This window comes from Cannabis sativa, chromosome 9 (assembly GCF_029168945.1).
Source record: "Cannabis sativa cultivar Pink pepper isolate KNU-18-1 chromosome 9, ASM2916894v1, whole genome shotgun sequence".
Lineage (NCBI taxonomy): Eukaryota > Viridiplantae > Streptophyta > Magnoliopsida > Rosales > Cannabaceae > Cannabis > Cannabis sativa.
The window spans coordinates 48,280,438-48,288,588 of NC_083609.1; positions in this window are offsets into that span (position 1 = coordinate 48,280,438).

The window sequence follows — 8,151 nt, forward strand, 5'->3', positions numbered from 1 at the left end:
GATTTAAAATTTAAATCAAATATTCAAATTTAAGTTAGATAAGAAAAATCAGTTGATACAACTAATTTATAACTTAAATAGGAATGTTTAATCAAATAAGTTCTAGAAAGAATCTTAGTTAGTTAAAATTCTATATTTAATTAAATACAAGAAAAATACAAATAGTTTGTCTAGAAATAATATCTAAACTAAAAGTGTTTTTCTTAAAATTAACTTTAAAATATTAAAATGAAAATAAATTTCATATATTTTAAAAGTTAATTATGTTGCTAATTCAATTTTATTAGGTCAAACTAATATAATTAACCTAGTACAGTTATTTAAATCAGGCAAATGGGCCTTCACAATTGGGGTAGTTCATGTGAGGGGGTGCTGGGTTCAGTATGTCGTACCCACTTCTATGGCTCCCAACTCTCACACAAGGCCCAAAAGAGAGGAATTTAACCTTAAAATAAATAACTGTTATTAATTGAATAGGTCCACTAACTAGATGGACCTAAATAAAATCTATCATGGTGTGACATTTTATTTAGCAACAACCTATATGCATCTATATAATAAAATAAACATATAGGCTCACACAGGCACACTTTGGATGGATCCTATCATGTTGCTAGGTCATACACAGATGAAAGAAGATTGTAAAATTTACCTGTTACAAATTACTAACTTGACCAAGGGAGCCATCAGATCATTAGGTCTGGCAAAAAGTAACCATGGCTATTTGCAATCAAGTAATAATAGGTTTTGAAAACTTACACACAAGCTAAAACCACATACTCCTGCAACAAGGTTAGCTGGATAGTTGGTAGTAGGATTTATTTAATTTTAAATAAATAATTTCGAAAAATAAAAAATAAAAATATTTTAATTTTCGAAAAAATAAAATAAAATTTAAAAAATATTTTAATTTCAGAATAAATAAAAAAAATTAAATTTCGAAATTTTTAAAAAAAATATTTAAAATTAAACCTACTTTTTGAAAAATTAGGTTTCAACCAACCTAAATATCATTTCAAAAAATTTGCTAACTACTTTTAAAAATTAAATGCTATTTTAGAAATAAAAATTAAATAAAAAATTAGAAAAGATAAATGAAATATCTTTTCAGATTTTAAATTTAATTTAAATAAATAAAATAACAAAATTTAAAAGTTAGCAAAATATCTTACATCTATTTAAAATTACATGATTATAAATATCTTATTTTAAATTTAAATAAGGTCAAAATATCTAAAAAGATTTAATTTTAAAAAAAATCTTAAAAGATAAGATATAATTAAAAATATCTTAAAAGATAAGATATCTTAAAAATATCTTAAAAGATTTTATAAATATCTTATAAAATCTGACCTTAAATTTTAAAAAAAAATAAGATATAATCAAATTTAAAAATAAGATAAATATTTAAGCAAGAAGATAGATACTATTTCTATTCAAATTCAAATTACACTAATATCTTGAATTAAATTTAAAAAATATTAACTTAATTCAAAATTATAATTATAATTGAATTAGGAATAGTAGTAGTATATATACAAAACTATACAAAAAATCGGAAGTTAATTCCATGAAAAAAATATGAAAAATTGAAAAAAAAAAAACCAAAAAAATTCGAAACTGTACGGACAGATTTGCGATCTCAGGAAAATATCAACACAACCTCGATTTTTCCAAATCTTCAAAAAATCATAACTAATTCAAATAAAATCCAAATTAAGTTCTGTAAAAGGCTAACTTGCTTAATTTTTTACATACTATCCAATAAAAATAATTTCAGAGATAAAATCGCAATTATTTTTTTACGAAAATTTCACAAACATCAATCTATCATCAAATAACACTTAATACAACATGATACCATCCAAAGAACATACAAACAATCGTTTTAAAGTCCAAATTTCATGTAAGTAAATCAATTACCATGGCTCTGAGGCCAGTTGTTAGAAATTATTTTACCAGGATCTTAGATCTACTCACAAGTATGTTGTTTAAACACCCTAAATATGAACTTTCTAAAACGATAAAATAAACACATATAAAGTTAAGAAAACCTTACATTGATGCAGCGGAATTAATGTCTCCTTCCACTCAGATCTCTAACCCTTGATTCCTTTCTGTAGCAGAGTATAATCAAGATCTGAGCCCGAATGTCCTTCTTCTTCAAGTTTGATCCTTCACAGTCTTCCAATCTATGATTGAGTTACTGCTTGCTGTGTGTGGGCACTTACTCTTTCACTAGGGTCACAAAAAAGATGAAGGAGAAAAGAGAGAGGGTTTCGGCCAAGGTGTAGAAAGTGGGGAAGGCTCAGTTTTTCTGAAAAGAGAAATTTCTGTCAGAAAAGCTAATGAAAGCATTGTGTGAGACTGAGCCATCACTTTCTATTTATAGGCAACTACTAGGTTTAGGTTAGGATTTCTTTGGCATTAAAATAATGAAAATATTAATTTGAAAAACTCATCTAAGTGGCCGGCCATATGGTGTTTAATGGGCCTCACTTGATTTTGTAGTTTTATCAAATTTTATCTCTATTTTCTCAAAAACGCCAATTTTCCAATTCTAACCTTTTAAATGCCAAAACTAATTATTTAATAACTAAAATAGATTATTAAATAATATTGTCATTTAATTTAATTATTAATTAGACATATAAAGTCCATTAATAAATAAATAAACCTAGAAACTCTTTTCTTTACAATTTCACCCCTGCTTAGTGAAAATTCATAAAATTAGACATAGTCTAACTGTAGAATTATAATTGATCAATCACGAATCAATTAATGAGTCTTACAAGCAGAATGTTCTCAACTAGAATGGGGACCATGGATCTATATGCTGAGCTTCCAATAAGTGAACCAAATTTACCAAGTAAATTCCTACTTATTAATTCTTCGTTGAATCCACTCTTAGAACTTAGAATTGCACTCTCAGACTTATATAGAGCATATTGTATGTTTCACGATATCAATATACTATCTCATTTAACCATTGTTATAATCTTATTGTGATTTAAAGATCCTCTATATAGATGATTTACATCGAGATAGGATTTCTTTACCGTTCTCACCCCTCAATGTATTTTGCCCCTTAAAACACTTAGCTACCTGTAAATGGTGTTTAGTGATCTAATAATTAGTCAGTTAAACAAGAGCTCATCCATTTACTTCTATTTGCTAAGCTCGAAGGGAATCATCACTTGACTTCTATACACCAGTTGTAACACCCTAACTATCTTAGGCGTATTACGTGATTTTTAAACGTACTGTGCAGCTCGTTGCTAATCAACGAGGTTTATGGAAAAACGTGATTAATTAAAATTTTGCTTTTTTATTTAAACTTATAAACCATATTATAAAAGTCTCGGGATCCCGATTTATAAAATCATTTACAAACGTTTTAACTGTTTAACTTTTACATCAAAATAAAGTCGTCTAACGACCAGTTACAAAAAAACTCAGCCATGCTGTCCCGAGGATCGTACGCTCCAGGCCTAACCGCCCCAACATGTACAATCTCATAAGCTCGCTCACGGTCCATCAGCTATAGCCTTGCCTTTACCTACACATGAACATAAACTGTGAGTCGACAGACTCAGTAAGAAAAGCATAAAAATATCATACATAACTAACTGCCGTGTCCAACACGATACTGAGTCCCGCTACTGCCATGTCCAACATGGTACTGAGCCACTACTGCCATGTCCAACATGGTACTGAGTTTTGAACGTTCAGGGGACGGTACTATTGACAAGTATCCTCCTGATCGGTCGAACCGGTCATACTCCGCCGCTGGTCATACTCCAGCCTGTACCGACGGGATAGGTCAATAGCACTGAACCACCAACCAAATGTCAGCCTGATCGGTCGAACAGGTCATACTCCGGCTGCTGGTCATACTCCAGCCTGTACCGACGTGACAGGGTTGGATGGTTCGAAGCCTAAATACATAACTAATGTAATCTAGCAGGCTTCCTACATGCACGCTAAACATGTAATCTACATATGCATACTGTTATACTAATCTTACCTGGATTCCGATTTCAGGTGTGCCGGTCAACCTGACTGGAACTGAAGCTGAGCGGCGGATTACTGGCTCCTAAACCATAAAAATCACAACGCTATAAGTGACACGCTAAATCACTTCCCGGGGACTAAAACTTGGAACTAAAAGTTTCCCTATCGATAAAAAGCATGGCAATACCCCTAAAAACCTAAAAACGAGGAAAACTAGGGTTCGGAAAAATTCCCCAACCGGCAGACCGGTTGCCCAACCGGAATTCCGGTTCTGGGAATTACTGAACCCTCATCCGGAATTCCGGATGCACAACCGGAATTCCGGTTCCTCGCAGGCAGCCAACTAAAATTCTCATAACTCGACCAATTCAACCCCAATTGGTCCCAAACTTTCCAGACCTGTTCTAAACTATCCCTAGAACAAATCCAAGGCATCAAAACCACCCAGAAACCTCAAACATGAAAAATGCCATTGGAGCTCAAGCTTGAGTTCTAAACTCAAACTTGAGCAAAAACACCTAAACATGCAATCAAACCAACTTAATTCTACATAATCAAGCTCAAAATAACCTCTGGAAACTCAAGCAAACATCCTCAACAACACAGCAACAAAATATAACATTTTCTCTCAAAAATCACATATTTTTACATAGAAAACTTAAAGCTTTGCATAACCTATCTTACATGCTTCAACACAGCCCAATTTAACTTCAATTAACATGCTTTAAACCACATAAATTAACACAAAACCACAGCAGCAACAGCAACTATAAATCATGCAAGAATCATCACATTTTCATCAAAATTTCAATAAAATTCAAGAGAAAACCAAAGAGCTAACCTAGCTTGAAGATTGATTGGCTTTGGATGAGAATCCACTAAGAAATCAAAGCAAAAGTCCCCCCCTTTGCACCCACATGCACAGCCGAGAGAGAGAGAGAGGAAAAGAGAGAGAGAGAGTTGAAAGTTTGTAAATTTTTCTAAGTGTTATGTTTTGTAAAATCAAATAGTGAATAAAGCCACTTAACCCAAAATCATTTCAGCCAACAATTAACAATTAAAATAAATATTTATTCCAATTAATAACTCACATAAGACAAAACATTAATGGGGCAAAAAGACCATTTTGCCCCTCCACCATAAAATCACATAAATCATACTAAAGGGGTATTTTTGGGAAACTCTAAATTCCCGGCCATTCCCGACATTCCCAATGTCTAAAACCCGTCCCCAAATTACTAACATACTAAGTTGTGATTTCTACTGAGCCAAACGCCGAGTTCCAAAATACCGGACACCGGAAATGCAAAATATAAAAGCTACTGATGACATAATCATGCATTTCTGAATTCCATAAATAACAGTAATAAATTATTTAAATAGTTATAAATAATTTCATAATTTAACATAAACAACTGCTAATCTCCAAATTAACTAAGCGGGCTTTACAACTATCCCCCCCTTAAAAGGATTTCGTCCTCGAAATCTAACCTGAATAACTCTGGATATTGAGCTCTCATATCTGACTCTAGCTCCCAGGTGGCTTCCTCCACCTTGCTGTTTCTCCAGAGAACCTTGACCAATGCTATGGTCTTATTCCGAAGGACTTTATCCTTTCTATCCAGGATCCGCACCGGGCGTTCCTCATATGACATGTCTGGCTGAAGCTGAAGACTCTCATAACTGAGTATATGAGAAGGGTCTGAAACGTATTTTCTCAACATTGAGACATGGAATACGTTGTGCACTGCTGATAAGGCTGGAGGCAATGCTAACCGATATGCCACTTGACCTATCTTCTCGAGAATCTCGAAAGGTCCTGTAAATCTAGGGCATAACTTGCCTCTTTTCCCGAAACGTTTAATCCCCTTCATCGGAGATACCCGTAAAAATACATGTTCCCCTACTTGGAACTCAATATCTCTGCGTTTCGGATCTGCGTAACTCTTCTGTCTGCTCTGTGAGGCAAGCATTCTAGCTTTTATCTTTTCTATTGCCTCATTGGTCCGCTGAACTGACTCGGACCTAGGTATTTCCTCTCCCCTGTCTCATCCCAGTGGATAGGGGATCTACATTTCCTACCGTACAACAGTTCATAGGGAGCCATCCCTATCGTACTCTGATAACTGTTGTTGTACGAAAATTCTATCAACGGTAGATATTTACTCCATGAACCCTCAAAGTCCATAACACAGGCTCTCAACATATCCTCCAATATCTGAATTGTCCTTTCGGACTGACCATCTGTCTGAGGATGGAATGCTGTACTGAATTTCAGCTTCGTACCCATTGCCCGTTGCAAACTTTGCCAAAATTTGGAGGTGAACTTCGGATCCCTGTCCGAAACTATAGACTTCGGTACCCCGTGAAGTCTCACTATCTCCCTGACATATAACTCTGCCAACTGATCCACTGTAAATGTTGTTCTGACCGGCAGAAAATGAGCAGATTTCGTAAATCGGTCCACCACTACCCAGATGGAATCGTACATACCCGTGGTCCTAGGTAACCCGACCACAAAATCCATCGTAATATCCTCTCATTTCCATTCCGGTAGGGTTAGAGGCTGCAACAACCCTGCTGGTCTCTGATGTTCAGCCTTGATCTGCTGACATGTGAGGCATCTCGATACGAATTCTACCAAATTCTTCTTCATACCGTTCCACCAGAAGTACGGTTTCAAATCTTGGTACATCTTGGTGGTGCCGGGATGCAGAGAATATGGAGTAGAATGAGCCTCCTCAAAGATCTCATTTCTAAGTTCCACACTGCTCGGAACACAAACCCTGGCTTTATACAAAAGCATCCCACTGTCTGACACTGAAAAGTCTTTGGCTTGACCAGCCAATACCTCATCTCGGATTTTCACTAACTCCGGATCTGTCATCTGAGCGACTTTTATTCTTTCTAATAGATCAGATTGCAGCGTCAAGTTGTGAAGCTGACCTACCACAAACTCAATGCTGGATCTAACCATATCCTCAGCTAGCTGAGGTGAGATCTGAACCATGCTAGCTACTTGCCCGGGACCCTTTCTGCTCAGGGCATCGGCCACTACATTGGCTTTTCCGGGATGATAGAGGATCTCACAATCGTAGTCCTTCACTAATTCCAACCAACGCCTTTGTCTCATGTTCAAATCTTTCTGAGTAAAGAAATACTTGAGACTCTTATGGTCGGTATAGATATCACACTTCTCTCCATACAGGTAATGCCGCCAAATCTGCAGTGCAAAAACCACTGCGGCTAATTCTAAATCATGAGTCGGGTATCGCTGTTCATAATCCTTTAACTGACGGGAGGCATAAGCGATGACCCGATCGGCCTGCATCAATACACACCCCAAACCCTGTTTGGATGCGTCACAGTAGACTACGAACTTTTCCTTGTCCGAAGGCAAAGCTAGTACCGGTGCAGTAATCAATCTCTGTTTCAGCTTCTGAAAACTAGCTTCGCATTTATCTGACCAGATAAATCGCTGATTCTTCTTTGTAAGCTCGGTTAGGGGCATTGAAATTTTGGAGAACCCCTCCACGAACCTACGGTAGTACCCAGCTAATCCCAAGAAGCTTCTGATCTCTGTCACTGTCTTCGGTCTCGGCCAATCCCTGACGGATTCAATCTTCCCGGGATCCACCTTGATCCCATCTTTACTCACAATGTGCCCTAGGAAGGACAGCTGAGACAACCAGAACTCACATTTCTTGAACTTGGCGTAGAGCTTATGTTCTCGAAGTCGTTGCAGTACCATCTGAAGATGTAACTCGTGCTCCTCTTCTGATTGAGAGTACACGAGGATGTCGTCGATAAACACAATCACACAGATATCGAGGAAATCCTTGAATACTCTATTCATCAGGTCCATGAATGCTGCAGGAGCATTGGTTAGTCCGATAACATAACCAGAAACTCGTAGTGTCCATACCTAGTGCGGAAAGCCGTCTTTGGAATGTCCTCCTCTCGGATCCTCAACTGATGATAACCCGAACGGAAATCAATCTTGGAAAAGACCGTCTTCCCCTGAAGCTGATCGAACAAGTCATCGATCCTAGGTAATGGGTATTTATTCTTCACCGTCAACTTGTTCAACTCTCTGTAGTCAATGCACATCCTCATAGATCCATCCTTCTTCTTGAC